At 46.5% G+C, this 23,207-nt stretch overlaps 1 long non-coding RNA gene across 1 annotated transcript in view; it reads left to right on the plus strand.

The window, feature by feature from the left end:
* Positions 1–16,764, plus strand: part of LOC148525582 (uncharacterized) — a 41,538-nt gene extending 24,774 nt beyond the window's left edge. Inside the window, exons 3-5 of the long non-coding RNA XR_015878273.1 lie at positions 2,805–2,852; positions 10,526–10,584; positions 16,470–16,764. This is a non-coding gene — a long non-coding RNA (uncharacterized LOC148525582). The remainder of the gene's footprint in view (positions 1–2,804; positions 2,853–10,525; positions 10,585–16,469) is intronic.
* Positions 16,765–23,207: the final 6,443 nt, after the last annotated feature.

A 23,207-nucleotide genomic window follows, 5' to 3' on the forward strand; every position in this document is an offset into this window, starting at 1 on the left:
GCAGGCGCAGCCGCTCCTCATACCTCACAAATGTCGGCTCCTGAAGGGGAATTACGAGGGACGGGAGGGGGTGGAGACAGGGAGGAGAAGAACAAAGGGCAGAGGGGAGGGAGAGGGCTCAGAGGAGAGAATCTATTCAGGCCTCTGATCCATGGTGTTACTGATCCCAGCCCGCAAACCTGCAAACCTCGTTAAGGACCCACTGTGTGGACTAACCTCCATTTCACATTTTGCTGGTACCTATTGTAATCTGATCACTAACAGGTAATTTCAATAATAAAGACATAGAAAGCAGATGAATAGCACAGAAGATAGGGTAGTCCCTGCTCATGAGTTTTCTGTCTAGTAAAGAGGGGGCAAAGCTGGAAGAGGGACAACTAGAGTGTGTGCTGGTGCAACAGCAAGTAGCGATCAATGTAAGGGGCATTAAGTACAGGAGCAGACAGCGCTCAGTGTGGGTGCTGTCAGGTGGTAGCATGGAACGCTATGTTAAAGAGATGGAAGAGTGTTGGATCAGGCATGGCAGCGAGTTCCATAGGTCAGTAGCAGTGCGGAAGAAATCTTGGAAATCTTTTGATTGAAAGCTTGCAAGCAGGGCGCTCCTAGCTCTTTCTCTATGTGATACCCCAGAACTAGTTAGCTTCGTTTCTGGGGAAGGTTTATAACCATTATTACATGTATATGTAGATATATAGAAACTTATAATAAAATATAAGGTATATTTTGTTTATATATTTTCATGCTATGCTATATTATTATGGACTTCTATGGGCAACACCCGCAGAAGAGTAATGGTTTGCCCCAACTTGCCGTGCCTATGAGAAACATATAGGTACAAGCACTGGATTGTACAAAAGGACCTCAAGGTGGGGGAGAACTTGTCATTACCGGGGGTTTAAGAGCCCCAGCGTGCGGGACAATTGAGTCCGTTATGCTGGCATGCGCTGAGGGAGTGAGGGTATAAAGGGCACTGACCTGTGGACAGTTAAACGTTTTTTCGGCAGTGATCGGTCAGGAGAGGAGATGCGCTACCTGTATCCCGGTGCAGTCTTGTCTGCGGAGCTGAACAGGGAACTACGGAGACGGACGGAGCCTGTGGGTAGAAGTAGAAACACTAAGGGCCTAATTCAGACCTGCTTGCGAGTGCTGAGTGCTCGCAAGCGGGTTGATGTTCGCCCAGTGCGCATGCGCGAGACCTGGATAGCGACGGGCAAGCCGTCGCTATGGGTCTTGCTACAAAGGGGGTGTGCTGTTGATGGTGAGTGACAGCACGCCCCCTTTGGTGGGCGTGCCAGGGGCGTGGCTGCCCAGACGGAGGCGTTCCCATGGGAACGCCTACCATCTGGGGCCGGCCCCACTGACATCACATGTGATGTCAGTGGGAGTGCTTTCGGCTCTGATAGAGCCGAAAGCACTCCAGGGTTTGCGGCAACGAGACCCTACCACAAGGTAGCCCGATGGTCGCGATGTTCTTGACCATCGCGACCATCTTTTTGGCCGCTTGCTATAGCTGTGGTTGGTCACCCACAGCTATGCGAGCGGCCTGGAGGCCGCTCAAAAAAAAACAAAGGGACGGCCCTGATTCAGAGCGAGCGCTCTGTCAGAGCGTCTGGCTCTGAATCAGGGCCTAAGTCCCTATTTGAAGACCCAGCTCAGCAATCCGCAGATAGACACAGTACAAAGACAGCTAAAGTACCACTACAAGTTATTTGACAATTAAGTCTCCGGACCACTCCCCTCTTCATTAAAACTAAGATTGAAAGGAAGAGGAGTGTAATGTAAATTCAGTTATCCCACCTCTCCTACCGCGCAATGAACTGAAACCACTACACTAAGGGAGATCAAGCTGCAGGGAATCAGCTAGAAGGTCTTAAACTGCATTAGAGCGCTTCACCTACTCAGTATCCCTCATCAGCTATAGTAAGTTCTTAGAAAATCAGCTCATATAGGTGAGAAAGAGTTAAAGAATAAGTTCACCAGACTATTACTAAACATCTATTGGCAACAGTGTGTGTTTCTTGCCTAAGGAGAGACACAATGGGCTATTTCACACCTGGCGGTTTTCACCGGCCGGCAAAAATCCGGGCGTTTTTTTGCCGGGTGCGAAATTCAGTGGTGGATGGAAGCGGGTGGGTCCTTTCACGCGGCATGGGCACGGCACAGTCGCCGTGTTATAGCCAGGAATATCCACTGAGAAGGACGGCAGCCATGCCGTGCCGTCCCTGCAATGCAGTGGAGTATAGGAAACAATGTTTCCATACACACACAACGGCCGGCTTGTATTGGAGCTGCTGTTGCTGCGCATGCCCAGTGGATAAATAAAAAATAATTTAAAAAAAACATTAATAACGGCTCAAAGCCTCTGCATGTGAAAGGCACTGAGTGCCTGGAAAAACGGCCAACTTCTGCCTATTTTTTTTCCGGCCAGCCAATACCGGCAGGTGTGAAATAGGCCTAAAGGGAAAGATAGATGCTTTAACTAGAACTTCTACAAAATTGCAACATAATCCCAGTGTTAAAATATCAACAGATGCTGCCATTGTAACAAGTTCAACCCCATCAAATATTTCGAGAATGCCTTAACATTTCCCTCTCTAAACCAGACAGGAACAACATTGTGCACCATCCAAGTGATCACTCTGAATAGACTCACTGAACTTGTTTAATAGTAAATAGTTAATAGTTAACTGACCAGTAGGTTTTGGTTATAGTTAAACAGAAAAATTGCCAATTGCTAAGTGAAGTGAAAATTGATATATAAAGTTGATATTGCATGCTTGTTTAACTTACCTTTTACCTTATAGCAGGCGGGTGGAATCCTCCAAGATCCAGTGTTCCTGTAAAGTAAAAATGTAAATATTATTTCTATTATATATGTGTAAACGGTCTAAGCAAATTGAAATTTTGCCAAGCCGAAATATAATTTTTTGTGTTAAAGATGAAAGTTGTTGAAATAAAACTGCAGTCTGTGGAAGTACAGTGATATGATATTATTGCTTAATCCTTACCTCTCTAGAACCAGAACAAGAGATTAGTTTGCAGATACTTGATATAGTTGCTATAATTCTGTGTTCAAGTAAGCGGGTATTACATCTGTCTACTATTCCCCAGTCTTTTTTAATTACTGTTTTTTTTTTAATTGTTAGTGCAACAGAATATGCTGGAGCAATATAAATTAATAATAAATTAATAATTAATAATATAATCTTGGAGGCAGGAATGAGCTTGCTAAGGAGGTGAGGTGCAGGTCACAAGTAGATCAGCAGGTTGAGAGGGAGAGAATAAGGAGATGAGCTCAGAGCAGGACCGGTGCAAGATTTCTAGGTATCCTAGGCAAAATTTCACCCTACTACCCCTTTTCCCCCCAATACCATCTTCCCAGCCATATACATAAAAAAGACCCACACTCACATGCTTTTGACTAAGGAGATGTATCAAACCTTGGAGAGAGATAAAGTGGAGAGAGATAAAGTACCAATCAGGCACTGTATAAGGGGCAGTAATGGAGGCACCACATAAGGGGCACTAATGGGGGCACTGCATAAGGGGCACTACTACTATGGGCATTGCATAAGGGGGACTGCTACAGGGGGCATTGCATAAGGGATACTGCTACTGGGGGCATTGCATAAGGGGGCACTGCTACTGGGGGCATTGCATAAGGGGGCACTGCATAAGGGGCACTGCTACTGGGGGCATTGCATAAGGAGCACTACTACTGGGGGCATTAAGGTGTATATGGAATGGAAAGGAATGTTCCTAGAGTGATGAGTCACTCTGGGAACATATCATGTTGACACGCCCCCATTTTTAATGGTCACACCCCTTGTGGCATCTGGTCACACCCACTTTTGGGAGCATTTGCCGAAGGCGTGCACAAACAGTTGGGGGAGGGGGTGCTCCATTTTTCATCTTGCCCTGGGCTTCAAAGACCCTAGTTACGCCACTGTTGGGAACTAGCAGCATTGGAGTTTGATGAATGTATTTACCCATACTAGTTTATGGAGATGGCAGGCCACATCGCGACTGCAAGGTAAGCAGAAAATATCTGTGATATCTCCTGCATTACCATAAGAATGAATCAGACTGATAATTCATCCATTCAAAGGTAGGCTAAAAATTATCTTTTCACCTACAGTACTTTAAGGAATGATGAAGAACCACTGCAACTTTTAGTGATGGCTTCACAATTAGAACACTGTTTTAAAGAAGCAAAAGACTTTTTAACTGTGGGCCTAGAATAGCAAACTAGGCCGTGGAAGAAAATTTGCCATAGTTTTATTCTGTTAGAAAGAGTAAGTGTACTTGCGTCAGTATGTAGGGTAGCATGCATCTTGCAATCTAAGCAACTTAATAATATAAGTACTGTACTTACACTGTGCATGCTAGTGTGTTTACATACGTCCGATGGAAGTGTAGAATACACACGTGTTAAGTGCATGTGTTAGCATTCAATGCAGAAGTGGAATTACACATGTTCAATATGTCAAATACATTTTCTACTTCAGGCACCATAGAGTTAAGCTTTTCAGCCTCCCAGGATGCACTAGGGTCCCCCTCCTATACTCCGCCCCCGAGCCAAGGCACCTCAGTTTAGTTTGGTGCCCGGCCGGCGTCGGGTGCACCTGTCGGAGTGGGGGCTAGAAGAGCCCCTGAAGCTTTCTTCAGTGCAGCTGTGGCTGCACATCTGGATGTACAGCATGGACAGTCAGTCCTGACGTCCATGCTGTCTTCCCTACACCCCCGCCGGTACCAGAACGCCGGTACCGATCCGGGGATGCTGGTGAGCATCTGGGGTCACAGCTAGCGGTGACCCCAGATGTTCCGGACCATGGCCGGATCCAAGGGGGACAAAGGTAAGCAGCGGGGTCCCGCTGTGGGTCCCCGCTGGTCACATGGTCCTAAGTCCCCAGGCAGGGGGCTCCCTGGGGACTGGCTGCAGCGTGGAGCCAGGCGACCAACCTGCGCTTTCCACTACCCCCTGGGACAGCGGACCGCAGCAGAGCGGTAGCGCTGCGGCGTCCCAGGGGTTAAATGCATGCCAGGGGAGCGCGCCTTCCCTGTCTCACAGCCGGCGCCTCCCCCGCTGCACACAGCCCTCTCTGCATGCTGCCGACTGGTCCTGTGGCAGCGCTCCTCCCCCAGGCCAGCCTCCTCTCTGCTCCTCGGCGGCCATCTTCTCCAGAACGCATGGTGAACGCTGCTGGAAGCGCTGGACGGAAGCATCGTGGTCTGGGTCCCCCCGCATACCTCTCCTCCGTTGTGGCTCAGGTCTGTGTATGCAGCGCTGTGTCCTACCAGGCCCTGTGTCTGTGTAGTTGAGTGATCAGCGCTGTTAGTGCAGGAATTGTTATTTCTCTGCATTGTATGTGACTGTGCTAGCGCTGCCTGTAACTTTTCTTCTCTAAACTGTCAGCTTTATTACTGTCCCTGTTCTTTCTGCTAAAGCCCTTGCGGTGCGGTGCTGCAGGGTGGTCTCTCGCCTATTTAATACTTAATTGGTGAGAGAGGTCACATACGTGGTGCCATCATGTCTGAAAGTGATTTTCCCCTCCGGCTACAGTGTACCACGTGCAAAGTACCGTTAGCGGAGGGGGAGGGTAGCGCGGAGGGCCTTTGCCGGCAGTGTTTGTCCATGGCGCGGCCTATTACGGTTACAGCACCGGTACAGGAGCCGCCCTGGCCTTGTTTCGCTCAGGCGTTAACAGCTTTAGTGGGCCAATTAGCTCCGCAGCCCGCGTTTACTCCGATGGGTTTGTCCCAGCAGTCTGTGGTGTCGTCACCCATGCAGGGGTTCCCACGACAATTGGTGGTACCCCACAGTCTCCCTATTTCCCCGCTCCCGGGTTCTCAGGAGCCAGCGTGGGTTAACTCCCTGACGAGTTCTGTACAGCACTTGTCGGATGTGTTGCAAGGGGAGTCTGTGATGCGGCCTCATAAAAGGCCGGTGGCGTCTCTGTCCGCTCCTTATGAGGATGACGAAGGGACGTCTGATGATGGGGAGATTCTGGATCCTTACGATCAGGAACCTCTCCATACTAAGGACGCTGATGCTAAGTCCAAAGTATATATTCCTGGACTTATTCGGGCGGTCCGCACAGCCTTGGTGATTGAGGACGAAGTTCCCCCAGCGGCTAAATCTAAGTATGCCTTTTTCAAAGATGTGAAGGGCGATGCCACAGTCTTTCCTCTTTCGGGTCAGTTGGTGGACCATTTAGAGGAGGCGTGGAAACAACTTGCCAAAAGATACCAGCCGCAGAGACGCCTGGCGATGGCTTATCCGTTCACGGATAATTATTTTGCTAAGTGGGAATCCCCTCCACAGGTGGATTCTCACGTGACCCGTCTTGTCCGTAGTGCCACATTGCCGATGCCATCCATGTCCTCCCTTAAGGATGCTACGGACCGCAAGGTAGAAATCTGCCTGAAGTCCGCTTATTCCCTTGCAGGGGGGGCAGCACGGCCGGCTATGGCCATTTGCTGGGTTGCCAGAGCGATGGAGCGCTGGGCGGATTCATTAGAGGCTTCTTTTGAATCCGACTGTCCGGCCGAACAGGCGGAGTTGATTGGCAATCTCCGTGATTCGGCCACCTACATCAACGAGGCGGCTCTAGACATTAGTACTCTGGTGTCTAGAATTTCTTCAGCAGCGGTAGCTGCTCGTCGCACCTTGTGGCTGCGATCCTGGAAGGCGGACGCAGATTCCAAGAAAGGTCTGGAAGCGTTGCCGTTTACCGGAGAAGTTCTCTTCGGTCCGGATCTGGATAAGATTGTGGCCACGCTGGCGGCAGCCAAATCTGCTTGTCTCCCGTCGGCCGCTGCTCCTTCTGGTTCTGGACCATCGTCCTTTCGGTCATCTAGGGCCCAGGGCAGGCCCAAACCACAGTCGTTTCCTTGACAGGCTGGCCCTAAGAAATCGGTCAAGCCCCGGAAGCAGGCATGGAGTACCAGACGTCCGGCCCCCAGGCCAGATGACAAGCCTGCGGCCTGACGGTCCGGGCCTCCCTTTGGGGGATCCCAGGGTGGGAGGCCGCCTGCTACAGTTCGCCCAGTGTTGGTCGACCACTACGACAGACACTTGGGTTCTGGAGGTGGTTTCCCACGGATACGCCCTCTCCTTCCGGCACAGACCCCCGGCTCGATTTTTCACCACGGGTCTACCATCAGACCGGAACAAGGCTACGGAGCTGCGGAGGGTATTGCACACTATGCTCCAGGCTGGAGTTATAGTGCCTGTTCCATTCTCCCAGAGGGGCCAGGGTTTCTATTCAAATCTATTTTTGGTACAGAAACCCAATGGGTCATATCGTCCGATTCTCAACCTCAAAGCACTCAACAAGTCTTTGCGGGTCCCGAAGTTTCGGATGGAGACCCTACGGTCCATCATTCTAGCGCTGGAACCTGGGGACTACATGGTGTCATTGGACATACAGGACGCTTACCTGCATGTCCCTATTCTTTTGCGCCATCAACAGTTCCTCAGGTTTGCAATCCGCAGCGACCACTTCCAGTTTCGGGCGTTACCTTTTGGCCTGGCAACAGCACCACGTGTTTTCACCAAGGTGATGGCGGTCATGGCGGCTTCTCTGCGGCTGCAGGGAGTCCGCATGTTGCCGTATTTGGACGACCTGTTATTGGTGGCAGGATCTCCAGAGCTCCTGTTACGCCACTTGGACCTGACCATTGCACTGCTGCAACGGCACGGCTGGCTAATCAACTGGCAGAAGTCCACTCTAATCCCGTCTCGGAGGATTCTGCATCTTGGAGCCTTATTGGACTCGGGACAGCAAAGGATCTTCGTGACGGAGGACAAGATCTCTGCTTTACAGTCAAGGGTGCGCAGTTGTCTGCACAGCCGCCGGGTGTCCTTACACTCGGCGATGAGGTTACTGGGCTCCATGGTGTCGGTGTTCGACATGGTGGAATACGCCCAGTTTCACTCCAGACCTCTGCAGCACCTGATCCTGTCCAAGTGGAACGGGCTGCCTCAGTCTCTGAAGTCCCGGACGATTGTGCTCACCCCGGAGGTTCGCCTGTCCCTTGCGTGGTGGTTACAGACGACCCACCTCAACAAGGGACGTCCGTTCTGGGTTCCAAATTGGGTACTGTTGACAACGGACGCCAGTCTTCGGGGCTGGGGAGCAGTTTCGGGTCCACACTTGTTCCAGGGCAGGTGGACGCCGACAGAAGCGGAGCTTCCAATAAATATCTTGGAACTCCGTGCGGTCTTCAATGCTCTCCAGCAGGCACAGCGGTTTCTCCAGGGTCGCCCGGTGCAGGTCCAGTCGGACAACGCTACCACCGTGGCCTACATAAACAGGCAAGGAGGAACTCGCAGTCGGGCGGCTCTCGTAGAGGTCTCTCGGATCCTGGTTTGGGCGGAGCGCAATCTTCCGGCCATATCAGCGGTCTTCATCCCGGGAGTGCTAAATTGGGAGGCGGACTTTCTAAGTCGCCAGGACGTTCATCCGGGGGAATGGTCCCTGCACCCGGACGTTTTTCAACTACTGGTGGACAGGTGGGGTCTTCCAGAAATCGACCTCATGGCGTCCCGGCACAACAACAAGTTGCCGGTGTACGGGTCTCGCACAAGAGACAAAGGGGCGTCTCTGGTGGATGCTCTGTCCGTCCGGTGGACGTTCCGGTTCGCATACCTGTTCCCTCCGGTCTCCCTTCTTCCACGGGTAATCCGGAAATTCAAACAGGAAGGAGGGTCGCTCCTGTTGATAGCTCCCGCGTGGCCCAGACGGCACTGGTTCTCAGACCTTCAGGGTCTGTCCGTGGACAGTCCTCTGCGGTTGCCGCTACGACCGGACCTTCTGTCTCAGGGTCCTTGCCTTCACCCGGACCTGACTCGGCTGTCTTTGACGGCGTGGCTGTTGAGACGGCCATGCTGAGGTCCCGGGGGTTTTCCAGCTCTGTGGTGCGTACCATGTTACGAGCTCGGAAACCGTCTTCCGCGAGGATATACCATCGCGTGTGGCATACGTTCTTCCAGTGGTGTCGACCGAGAGGTTATGCACCGCGGGAGTTTCGTCTGTCTCGGATTCTCGCCTTCCTGCAAGCGGGACTAGATCATGGGCTTCGCCTTGCTTCTTTAAAGGTACAGGTTTCGGCCCTATCTGTCTGGTTTCACCGTAGGATTGCTACAATCCCGGATGTGCGCACCTTTATGCAGGGTGTTCTCCGCATTCAGCCGCCCTTTGTTCCACCTGTGGCGCCTTGGGATTTGGCTGTGGTCCTGAGGGCTCTCCAAGGACTGCCGTTTGAACCACTGGGCTCAGTGGATCTTAAATGGCTAACAGCTAAGACTGTTTTCCTTCTGGCCATTGCTTCGGCCAGACGTGTTTCTGAGTTAGGGGCTCTTTCTTGTAGACCCCCTTTCTTGGTTTTTCATGGGAACAGGGCAGTGCTCCGCACTCGGCCCGAGTTTCTTCCCAAAGTTGTTTCCCAGTTTCATGTTAACGAGGAAATAGTTGTTCCGGCCTTTAACTCACCGGGTCTTTCCGTGGGTGAGGCCTCTTTGGATGTTGTGCGGGCCTTAAGGACTTATGTTGACCGCACTTCTTCGTTTAGGAAGTCGGACGCTTTGTTTGTCCTCTATGTCTTCCGTAAAAAGGGTTGGCCTGCTTCAAAGCAAACTTTGGCAGCCTGGATCCGTATGGCTATTTCTGAAGCTTATCTTCATGAAGGCCTACCGGTCCCTCCTTCTCTGAAGGCTCATTCCACTAGGTCTGTGGGTCCTTCGTGGGCAGCTCGACGTGGTGCCTCGGCAGTTCAGATCTGCAAGGCTGCTACGTGGTCCTCTGTCCATACCTTCGTGAGGTATTACAGGTTTGACACCTTCGCCTCTCAGGATGCTTCCTTCGGGCGGCGGATTCTCCTTTCTGCACAGGAGCGTCCCCACCCTTAAAGGATACTGCTTTGGGACATCCCCAAGGTATCCTGGGGATACCCTATGGACCCTGAAGTAGAAAATATGAGATATGGTAAGAACTTACCCTTGTTATCTCTATTTCTACGAAGTCCATAGGGTTCCACAGGACTCCCGCCCTGTCGCACCTGTGCTGCAGATGGGCTTTGCTCTGGTCACCGGTTTTCCGTCTCCCTCTGGTGAGAATGTGATTCTTGTATGTGTCCAGATCTTTTTTCTCTCTCTTCCTTCTCCTCCTCCGGCCTATGGCTTGATAACTAACTGAGGTGCCTTGGCTCGGGGGCGGGGTATAGGAGGGGGACCCTAGTGCATCCTGGGAGGCTGAAAAGCTTAACTCTATGGTGCCCAGCGACTGACGTCACACCTATACCCCAAGGTATCCTGTGGAACCCTATGGACTTCGTAGAAATAGAGATAACAAGGGTAAGTTCTTACCATATCTCATATTATTATGTTGTGTACAAATAGTGTAATGTGATCAACTGCACTAAAGAGAATAAGAATAATGCCTTATCAATAACAGTGCCTCACATTTATATTAAAAACAAATGCTGTACAACTCCAACTCATCGGTTGTTTATCCTTTTACAGATCAAATGGAAATCATCTTTCCTGCAGCAACCCCTATTGAAGCCGTACAGAAATGACTAGTAAGTATTGTGAATAGATGGCCGCTAATTTATTTAATTAAATTGTCTACTATAACCGCAATTCTAGTGTTTTCTACGCAATCAGTTGTAGAGCTCAATCTGTAATCAATCATTCATTGATCACAGGCACAGGATCAGGGCTCATTGCCGCCCTATGCCTCCAATACATGATGTTATGTGAGGAGGAGGGGCTATCAGCAGGTAAAAATAGAATGCTGTCCAGGAGGTTCTGCCCACTACAGGGTGCCTGACAGGAATGTCCTTTGGGTGTTCCGAGCAGCACTGCAGCAGCACTACTGGCCGTAAGGTGGCATTCCAGGCACCCTGGTAGCCAGGTACAGAGGCCAAGGGGCAGCGACGGTGCACCCTGGTAGATGGAAATACTCGCACACCCCTCCCCCACAGCCTTCATTTACACCATGCTTTACACCATGTACTGTATTCAGTGATTGCCATACAGTACACAGAGCATCCCAGTGACCACATACAGTACACAGGTTATCCCAATGTAGCGTCCATGTCTAATTGAGTAGCAATAACGCACCTCCACCTCCCCAATTACTAGATCTAGTAAGTCAAAGTTCAATGTGACTTTTTCATTGGAGTTGGTAGTGTAGTAAAAACAGGTCAAGGATGATCATGAGTAGACATTTGCAACTTTTGAATGAACTCCACATTTTACATACTACAATATTATCAATTAATAGAGGTTAAATATTTGAGCTACTACTACAAAGTGAACACCATGTTCTCTGCTATGTCATTCAATTCATCTTGCCACCTTGCACATCCCTGCATAGGTTCCTGTGGTCAGCACTATGCCAGCAAGATAAGGGCCAATTAGGAAAACAGAAATGAGAGGGATGAAGGTAAAAGGTGAGGCTGCTTTGAGGAACATAAAATGAAACAAATTAAGCCTGGAGGATGAGCTGTGTCTAGCAGGATTTGTGATTCTCCTGAGGCCCAGTGTCCATTTTCATATTGATGAAATGTCAGATGCGAAAATGACACAGACTTTTCCCTTCTAGTCATTAGGACACAGCTTAACTCTTATATGCCTGCTGGCACGGCTTGTAATAGACGACATATGCTAATGCCTTGCTTTATTCATTAGGTGGATTACTTACAATTCAGTGCCTTCTCATATCGGAGGCTATGGTACATGTTTACTAAATGGTGTTGTTCCAAAAGTCCTTTTGCAGATGACTAAGGACAGTGGGCAAGTATAATTTCTTATAAAGAGCTAACAAAATGATATAATATAAAACGATAAATAATAATAAGAAGAATATTTGTATTTATTGGAATAGGAGCTTACCTTATATTGTATGCAAAAGTCCAGCAAATTCCAAAAAGTTGACAGAACAAAACAAAATGTTGCAAAAATTTTTAAAGATTGAGGTTCCACATACTAAATGTTTCCAAGTAATACCTAATAAGGTCTTTGCTACTGTCCTGCCTGCCTATAAAGGATTATTTACTTGTACTTTAAAGAACAAGACTCTTGTCATTTTGTAGCCTTTTACTACATACTGAGGTGACGGTACACAATTTTAATTAAATTTCAGTTATGTTTAATGCATAGATGTGAATGCAGGTCAACACAAAGTATTTGGACCCTTGACACTGGGTTGCGAATGTAAAGGTTTTGATTAAAAGATGAACCAAAATACCTCTTATTTCCGTTGTGCTAGATACATACAGAATTTTGCTGACAATAAAAAGCACAGACAAAAAGAAGAGTTTTCATTTTGCATATTTCACTAGTCCTCTTTTTTGAGGATTATTTACATTTTTTGAACAGCACAGTGAGGACCTGAATCAGAGGTGGATGCATGAAGCAGCCACGGCTGCCTCTTTGTAGGGTCACCCATCTACAACTTCATGCAAATGCCGCTACCATGCCCTTCCGTGGTGTACAATCATGCGTAATGAATGTGGAAGGACTGAGAAGCACACTTTGAGCATCTGTAGATGCCATCATCGGTCACACTATCAAAACTTGCACCAGCCCTATGGCAGTGCAGGCTTTCCATCTGAATATGGCCTCTATGACACAAACACTTTAGCGACACGCAGCAACATTCCCATAACACGCCCATTGTTGGAAATGATGTGTGTACAGGTGTTGATGTAGAGTTATGTAGGTACACACCAGTGGAAGACTCAAACTAAGAACAGCCCAGTTACTTAACCCGTGCTGATGGTTTATTGAAGATAGAACAGGTACAGTCATACACACTGTTGTACAAACTGGTGAATGGAGTGGAGCGGTGTTTCATACAGCTCAGAAGTCGGTGAGTGTATGCTACTAGCGGGTAGTGGTGTAGGCTTGCTGAAACATCGTTACTATATGCAGGTAAATGTGGGTCTCTCTGTAGAGCTAAATAGGAGACAACCAACTCCCACTGTGACACTCAACACAGTGAACAAGATGGCACAGTGCATGTGCAGTATTTACCTCAGTGGCCATCTTTGTACAGGGTATAAAGTCTCCCTGAAGGGCCTATAAATGGAGTAGTGCACTCCACTTTCATTACCCTCCCTTGCTTCAAGCTTCTCCATGTTACAAACACTAAACCTCACTGACATCCCTTTCTGTAGCTTCTGAACACTGTCATGTCCATGGAAATCAAATCTTCTTTGCCTGACTTCCAGTGACTGTGACACAGTTGTTATCATTGCGCAACATTATTATGTGTCATGAATGCACAATTGCTGATATCTTGTGCCTGTAGCTATGATGGTCCTACTTCTGTTTCTCACAATGGACTTTGCCTTAGCGAACTGAACCCCGTGGCCTCTCTGTTTTAGGACACTAATGGCAATACAATTTGTTCCCATTTCTGGCACATAAAGAAAGTCTTCAATTTCTGATGAACTTTTGTTCTTGTTCCAATTTTTAAGCAAATGTTAATTGTCTCTACTTTAGTAGCTGTAAGGACTTGATTGCCAATTCCTTTGATAGTAATAGGGTAACATTTGGTTAGCTTGGTGAACGATTCCTCATTGGAGCTGAAATGCTCTGTTGCTCCTGAATGTACCAGCATTCTTTTCTGTGGTTATCTGTAATACTGAGAGCTAACGCATCCCTGTCATTGCATTACTTGCTTTGCATAGGATTCACATTCTTTTGTTTGCACTCACTTGCTTTGTGACCTACTTTTTGACAATTGTAAAACTTTATTTGAAATGTTCAAAATGTTCTACTTTTTGTATGTAATGCAGTAGCTAGCACTTACATCACAGGGTATACATTCTTGAAACTGTAATAACTGCTTTATTTGCCTCTAATGCCTCAACCAACTGATTGGGGGGGCGTGGAAATGCTCCAGAAATTGGCCATACAACCTGCACCCCGGCCCTGCCCAGGAGACTTTGATACTGTTTCCATTCTTTCTTAAGATGCTGTGCTTGAAGTGTGAGGCATGTCAACATGCAGAGGAGGAGTGTTGAAAATGGAGCAAATGTGCTAAATGTTACAGCAGCAATTACAGTGGAATATTTTGAGACGAAAGACATTAATCAAGAGTCTGTGGGCCTGATTCAGAGCCGGACGCTATTTGCGAACGGTCGTTCAGAAAAAGGGGCCAGCTATTTAAATTGAGCGCTCGCTCTTTGCGGTCTGTTGACGCCTCTATGTCTGAGCGAGCGAACGAAACATGCGCTCGCTATTTTGTAAAGACGCCCCCTGGCCGTTCGCATCATATGTCATTTCCGCTATTTATTAGATTAATCGAGTACATCGAAAGGCGTCTGAACTGCTCGCAGTGCTTGTGGTTGGATTTTCCTACCGCAATCATGCGAACAGTTCAGGCTAAGAGACAACCAAGTGACGTGGCCGATGACGCTGATTTGTTAATTATGCACACCCTTAAAACGCCCGTTTTGACCGTTTGGCACGCCTGCGTTCGGATCTCCACTCCCCGTTTTCAAGCACCTTCCCCTGTTACCACCCACAAACACCTCATCCTGTCACTCAAATTAGCAGGCACTCGCTATTTTGTGAGTGCACAATTTCTGACCGCAATGACTGGTTGGCGCATGCGCATTATGACCCATACGCATGCGCAGATGTGCGAACATCGCTCGGAGCGAATGAGCGGCCGCTTACGAGCGACTCTGAATCAGGTCCTGTATTTCATGATACATTTGCTTAACTTCGTGGAATTAACAAACATTTTGCCAAACACACCATTATCTGATCTGGGACTGAACTTTGCTGCACATATTCTATCTCCTTTGAAGGCCAGATATTTGGAACATCTATAGAGACTGTGGACATTGGAAAAGAGTGTGCATATTACGCTTCCATCCAGAACACTCCCCTAGATTGTAACCTCTACCCTGGTAGAGCGCCGCATAAAACCGTTTAACCCCATATTTTTTATACAGTTTGGACTGCTCTATTGTTCAGGCAGCACAACAGTTTTGTATGAAACAAAACACTTTCCTTTTCCCCCCTATTTGATTGCCTGACTTGTTAAAACCGTAAGCTTTTTGCAAGCAAAGCCTCTGCCCATTAAAAAGCATTGGCTTCATGTAAGAAAACCTGTTTAATGACTTGCTCATTATATTTTTTTCTTACTGCTAGACAAATTCATTTCTTCATTTGAAGGGGAAAATTTAAAATGTACTGTATTGGCAGATTTTGAGTTGGGAGGAAAAAACATCTTAGTAAAACTGTAAATCATGGTGTAAGAATACAACTGCTCAGTGTTTGCATGCTACATACAAAAGTACAGTAAGCAGTATTTTTTGTAGCTTGTAAAAATATGAAATTGCATTTCACCCTTTGTGTCACAAACATGTTTATTTATTTCTCTAGATTTGCTCCTGAAGCTAAATGAGAAGGAATTTTCTATTAAAAAGCGCCACTTTTTGCCTTTAATTTACTTTGCCTGTTTTTCTTTCTTTCTTGTTTTTTTTATTATTTATTGTTGTATTTTTTTCAATAGCTAATTTAAGTTGTTGTTATTTGTTTTGTATTTTTTATATATATTTTTCTTTTTCTTATAATAATATTTTGTTATGATGGTTCAAACAGAAAAATGATAAAATATATTTTTTACTAAGAGAAAAAAAAGGCAGGGTTGCTGCATCTATACAGAATATTTCTATGATGGTTGATTCAGCAGAATGAATGATGCTCTTGCCCCATTGTGGTGTGAGGGTTGGGGTAATATACAGTATGCCACTGGGATGGCAACTTCACAGCTAACAAGGAACACTGGGCCTGATTCAGAGGCACTCGCAAAAAGTGAGCGCTCGCTCTGAATCAGGGTGGCCGCTTTCTTTTTTTTACCCGTCTCCTGGCTGCTCTCTAAGTTGTGGGTGACCACCCACAGCTTTTGTGAGCGGCCAGATAAAGGTCGCGACCATCGGGCTTGCAACAAGACCCTTGTGGTAGGGTCTTGTTCCCGCAAGCCCCAGTGAGCTTCTTGCTCTAATAGAGCAGGAAGCTTACTACTGACATCACGAGTGATGTTAGTAGGGCCGCCCTCAAACGGCAGGCGTTTCTTCAGGAACGCCTCCGTTTGATCAGCCAGCCCCCCTCCCCGCCTACAAAACGGGGCGAGCTGTCGATCAACATTGACAGCCGTCCCGTTTGTAGCGAGCCCCATAGCGAGTGAATTTCTCACTCGCTCCGGGGCTTGCGCACGTGCATTGCGCACGCCGTGCATGCGCAGTGCCCTACCATCGACCTGCTTGCGAGCGGGTCTGAATCAGGCCCACTGCCCAATTTACTAAAAGAGAAAAAAACAGTTGATAATATACATGTTCAATTTTTAAATACATTTTAATTGAATAGAATGCACACCAAACATTTTGTTCACCACTTTATGAAACTTATACTAAAATGTTTGTTCTTCATTTCCTCATAGTCCAATGGGAAATTGAATTATAATTTCCTCTTTTCCATCCTTGATACATTGAAGATCAGCAATAAAGAAAAATCCTGATTAAAAAATAGAGCACTGCATCTGCTCCCCAGCATTGTCCGCCGCAAAATGATTAAAGCATCGAGAACCCGAAACTCCCCTCTGCCGCCAGCCAACCACAAGTGATCAGCGGGAGAAAATGATGTCATTGACTGTTGGTTTGCCCATTTTATGGGAAACAAGCTGCCTGGAAACCTATTTTTAACTTTTTGTGCTCTCCTAAGACATTTCAGTTGAAGTAAGGAAAACTTTTTGATTAGACATTCTTTCTTTGAATTCTGTAATGGATTTGCCTGTACTGAATAGGCTGCATTAATAAAGTAAATGAAATATGTACATGTGCAGGTCAGCCTGGTTTTTGTAACATGTGCCTAATATTGAGGATGTAAAACAAGTTACACATAATGTGACCTCTATGTAGGTGGTATATTTGATTGCACATCTGCAACTACTCAGTTTGGGTTACGGTAACTAAATCTATTAAGGTTATTTGATAGGATTAGCTACTTAAACTGGAGATCTATCATTTCATATTATGAGGGTGTTCCAAAGGATAAGGTACAAGACCTTACATTCCATAAGTTTATTCAACTCGTACATATACAATAGTATGGCCTTGGTACAGATTATTTTTCCACATAGTCCCCATCAGTGGTGGCTCCAGAGGTGGGGCTGCAGCGGCCAGGTTGTTTTCAATTAATTGCCCTCCGGCTTAAAGTGTCACAATAGCGGACAGTGGGCCTGATTCACTACTGATCGCAACTGTGAATGCAATAGCAATTACGCATGCAGTTCCACTGCGATAGTATGGTAATCCATTGCGATCACTATGCTGCTGCAGCATAACATAAGGATGCCCACTTTACCCTACACACATCTCTAATGTTTAGCAAGACTGCAAAACCAACGGTACAATCGAGTTCCATCGCAGCCCCACGCACACTTGCGCAAGCTCTGACTTTACTCAGAAATTGCTAACTTTATCGCACGCTATGAGTCCTCAGTCTACGAATGGCATCGCAGTGGCTAATTTATGCACCCCCCTGCAACGGCATTTAAATGCAGTGGAAAGCCTGCGTTTCGCTGACCACCCCCCTGTCACCACCCACAAACTGCACTTTCTGTCAATCACTCTGTGATGGGTCTGCGTAGTCACTGCAATCGCAGTCCCGATAGCAATGGCCGCCTTGCGCACGCATATTGCGACGCATCTGCAGAATGCAACGATCGGCCGATAGCATGCGTAATCGCAGTTGGGATCGGGATCGGTAGTGAATCAGGCCCAGTATTCACAGTAACTCCCTTGGAGAGGAAATCAACAAAAAGCACGCCCTTGTGGTCCCAAAACACGGTCGCCATGACCTTCTTTAGAAGCCCCTAACCAGACAACTACCCCTCTATCGAATATCGATACATCAGAAGCACTAATCAGTGCTATAAAAGAGGACATTTCTTCCGCCAAAAAATGGGGGGACACTTTTTTAGAATTAGGAACACTAATACCCGTCCTAAAGAACAGAACACAGACATCACAAAAAACACAAAAAAGAAAATTAAACACGGTAGAAGAGGATGTAGAGGAGGACAAAACAAACCTCAAAAAAAACAAGACAGAGGAACTAACCACTCTGAAGAACAACACTCAATAGGAGTATTCAATTTGAGTACAAAGTTGTTAACAGAACCTCAAAACTCTCTATTGAGCAGAGGTTTGAAGTTTGCACCTGATAACAAGTTAGACAAATTTTCAACCTACCTAGATCTCAAAAATTTCACGAGGAAACTGAGTCTCAAAAAGTATTTTATGGACAAACCATTAGGGAATTCACATATTCAAGCAAAAGACGATTACAAACACACGACATTGAAACCTCAGTCGAAGTTCAATCCCACTTTTATGAAGGGACACTACATACACACCTTTGAAAAGGCTGTGATGAAAGATATAGACAAAATTGAAACACAACCTATACATCCCCATTTGGATTAACAGCGTACCATTAGGTCAGTTTACATGAGTCAGAAGAAACTGCTCAAACATAGATGATTTTGTAGAACAGGGCACCCACCTAAAACAACTTTTTAAAGAAAAGAATTACAATATGGAAAGGGTTGAGAAAGCATTTGACAAAATACTAACAAACCCACGAGGCCCCCTTTTAAAGTACAAAGAAAAAAAGATACAGGAGGAGACAAATAAGATATATTTTGTTACCAAATACACAAAATCGGCAAATAGACTCAAAAAAATCATGAAGAGACACTGGTCCATACTTCATATAGATGAACAATTACAGACGGTATTACCAACCGTACCAGACCTGGTTTTTAAAAAAGCGCCAGATTTGAGGAAGAAACTAGTTACCAACCACATTAGGGACAATAAGAAACACCAGACACAATCTACTCTAGATGGTCAAACAGTTAAATCAGGGTTCTATCACTGTGGGAGGTGCAAGGCGTGCAGGATACTCAAATATAATAGTACAACACCCACTCGGGAAATAATTGCCTTGAGAACTGGAAAATTATTTCGAATAAGGGACACAATCACATGCGATAGCCATAACATCATATACGTGTTGGAATATCCATGCCAACTTCAGTATATAGGTAGAACAACGAGACAACTGAGAGTGAGGATAAATGAACATATAAACAATATCAAGAAGGGGTTTATAGGCCATAGTGTTTCAGACCACTTCAGAACACAGCACAACTGCCAACCAGATGGACTAAAATTCACTGGATTAGAAAAAGTGGAACCAAATTGGAAAGGGGGTGATCACTCCAAACGAATCGATAGAGTGGAGAGTCGATGGATTTTTTAAATGAAGACCCTCCAACCTGAGGGTCTGAATATAGACCCTTAACAAATTGGGGAACATTACATAAAATCTACGTATATTCCATCGATATAAGATATCATCAAGTAACATCACAACACAACATGGGAACAGAAACAGAAGGTGCTAGTATGTTATAGGGATGGGAACATTATGCATTGGAGATGTACTAAAACATAGCACACGACAGAGGGAGCCTAGCACTCCTCTGCACATGGTGATACAAGTAAAATATATGATCATATTAGCAATGACCCATAGCCATCTCAGAAAACAGGACCACCAACGAATACACCAATATGTTCACTTTTTAAATAAATTGCCATTCATAGATGCATGACTTATAGAAGTATTGTGTCTAAGAGCAAGCAATCACCATTAAGCACTGAATAACGTTCAGCAGGGTTTCTGATTGACAGCGTTCTCTAACACGCAGGGAGGCTAAACAGTAGAGATTCCATTGCAAATAACTACCCAAAAATGGCCGCCCGCATAAGAGAGACTAATCCCTCACACTCCCCTCACCCGGAGACCAAGTTTAAGCCATCACTATTGAAGAAAATAGGGGCAGAATATAATAATAAACAAGGTCCGCGTGAAGCCCACAGAGCATGCGCAGTCGCTCAAATACACTGGACATCGGAGCTAGCTCTAGCGGCTACAGCAGAGTGCACAAACGAAGCGCGAAAACCGGAAGTAACGGGAGGGGCACAATGAAGTACAGGACATCAGGTATTTAAGCTCCCACACTGCAGTCCACCATTCACCTACCCTTGAAAAAGTCCCATAAATGGGATGAAACGTGTTGGAACAAATTGACAACACCACCCATTGATCTGTACCATTGTCTTTATGTTTATGCCACCATTTGTGGCACTTGAATTTAGCTGTATACCAGCATTTTTACATCATCTGCTACCACAGAGGCCAAGTCTGGCATGTGGACAGATAATAAACGGAACTTTCATTTATCCAATACTTAGTGCTATCTTTAAGACCTGGACTAGAGAGTCCTCCGTTCATCTCCCATCTCCCTCCCCACCCCGCCCACACCTCTAACACGCATCACTCAAGCCAGAGGAGGACGTCAGGTGGACCAGCAAGAACACGTCAGACCCTGGGTAAGTCTGCATATCTTTACAAAACAAAAGAATGGCCTGTTCCTAAGCGCAACTTATTGGCTGCCAAATTCAGAAACGAAGACTCCTAGTGTTCACCCAACACCAAATACATACAACGAAATTAAAAAATTGAGTCCTCAGATATCGGCGCCCAAATCAATGGTCATACGTCCATGAATGTCAATAGTATCTGTAAACGGACCCAGTCCCCTTCCTTTTCCTTATGCTCTTTCTTCTTGGTGTCTCAGGAGCACATGCAGAAAAAAAGGGGGAGAAAGGAAGAAAGGAGGGATACTTAATTAGTCCTTTTTTGTCTAAATTATCGATATATGGTAATTCAATGGACAGCATCAATGCGTACCCTAACTCACATAGGTAAGTGGGTAGGCAATCTCTAAAGGGTATCTTTTTAGTCTTCTATAGTACCATCTTTCCCAACAAAAATTCAAACGTGAAGTAAATGGTCAGGCGTACCATACTCACATTAGTTGCAGGATGTTCTTTCATATAGAGGTTTCTTTTCCATAGAAAAAGGATCCGAGATGGAAGTAATTTAATATAAATTTATTGTTAAAAAAAGGCTGATTCAGCATCACATCCAAAATTAAAATAAATAAAATTCCATGAATTGTAGAATATGCCAACGCATTTCTACCCACAGGTCTTTATCAAGGCATCATAAACAACCACCTCAGATCCCCTTAAATACCCTCCCCTCCTTCACCTAATGAGGCGGGGTCTCCACTCCTAATGATAAATCTCGTGTTATATCCCCAATAAGGCCATTTAACCAACCTTATCCCTTTGGCGCAATCTACATCAATCCACCTCGATTGATGTATACCAACTAAAACAGCTCCTAAAACCTTATTTTACACTAACGACAGAATGTGTTCCACCCTTTGGAACGCATCCACTTCCGCCGCCGGGTTCTAACTACCCGGATATCTTCTTTTCCACCAATCGCATAGTGCTCCTTGGTTAAGGGCGTATACACCTCCTTTACGGACGCACAGAGCCTACGTAACGGGCCTCTCTCCATATCCTCACTTCCGCGTTCCACTTACTGGAGCGCTAACCGGAAGTCATAGTAAGCACGAAGCATATACTCCCACCAACGGCAACCTCCTTTACAGACACACGGGACCTACATGGGAGGCCTCTTTCAATATCTTTACTTCCGCGTTCCACTTGCTGGAACGATAACCGGAAGTTCTGATCTATAATTAACATGCACCTGCTAACTCAATAAATTATGTTACTTCCGCGTTCCAATGGTGGAACGCAAATAGGAATAAAAGTGAGTGTAATCCAGAGCAGTCATTATTATTTAGATAAGTCTGCATATCTTACCCACCGTTTCTGCACAATAGTGTCCATCATACCTGACACCCTGGTTTGTATGTTATTCTGTTTTTTGGTGTAAATTCCGAGGCGGAGTGGCAGCATTTTCTGGCGCAGTGACCAGCTGGAGAGGGGAGGAATATATCTGCAACCACTTTAGACTAGGGGTGAGCGGGTTCGGATTTCTGAAATCCGAACCCCCCCGAGCCCCCCCGATCCGAGGCAGATCCGAGTCAGGCTCGACTTTTCCCGCCTGACTCGGATCTGAAATCGAGGCAAAACGTCATCATCCCGCCTTCCGAGTCTCGCGGGTTTTGGATCCTATATAAGGTACCCGCGTCGGCGCCATTTTCTCACTCGGCTGTGGACAGTGAAGAGGGAGGGTGGGAGTTAGGGCTGTGTAGTGTAGTGTAGTGTAGTGCTGCTGTTGTCCACTACTTCAAAGTCCATAGGGGCTGGCTGTGTTGTGCTGTGCTGCTGTTGTTAATAGGGGCTGTGTCCACTACTTCAAAGTCCATAGGGGCTGGCTGGACTGTGTTGTGCAGTCAGTTCTCCATAGGGGCTGTGTCCTGTGCAGTGTCCCAGTCCTAAAGGGGTGCTGTAGTGTTGTCCAGGGGGTACTCTGTCCATCAGGGGTGCTCCCCCCAAGTGCTAAAAAAATAATATATTTTCTGTGTTTGTGAATTGTGTGCGCAGTAGCCGCACGTGCATCAACAAAGTAGTGCCAAGCGTGCGCCTGTGTCATAAGTAAAGGGCCGGCTGGCTTGACCGTTAAAGGGTGCTGTAGCCCCCAAAGTACACTCCAGTCCAAACCAAAAAAAAAATTATTTTCTGTGTTTGTGAATTGTGTGCGCAGTAGCCGCATGTGCATCAACAAAGTAGTGCCAAGCGTGCGCCTGTGTCATAAGTAAAGGGCCGGCTGGCTTGACCGTTAAAGGGTGCTGTAACCCCCAAAGTACACTCCAGTCCAAACCAAAAAAAAAATTATTTTCTGTGTTTGTGAATTGTGTGCGCAGTAGCCGCACGTGCATCAACAAAGTAGTGCCAAGCGTGCGCCTGTGTCATAAGTAAAGGGCCGGCTGGCTTGACCGTTAAAGGGTGCTGTAACCCCCGAAAGTACACTCCAGTCCAAACCAAAAAAAAAATTATTTTCTGTGTTTGTGAATTGTGTGCGCAGTAGCCGCACGTGCATCAACAAAGTAGTGCCAAGCGTGCGCCTGTGTCATAAGTAAAGGGCCGGCTGGCTTGACCGTTAAAGGGTGCTGTAACCCCCAAAGTACACTCCAGTCCAAACCAAAAAAAAAATTATTTTCTGTGTTTGTGAATTGTGTGCGCAGTAGCCGCACGTGCATCAACAAAGTAGTGCCAAG

This window comes from Taudactylus pleione, unplaced genomic scaffold (genome assembly GCF_031769625.1).
Source record: "Taudactylus pleione unplaced genomic scaffold, aTauple2 ptg000105l, whole genome shotgun sequence".
Taxonomy (NCBI): Eukaryota; Metazoa; Chordata; class Amphibia; order Anura; family Myobatrachidae; genus Taudactylus; species Taudactylus pleione.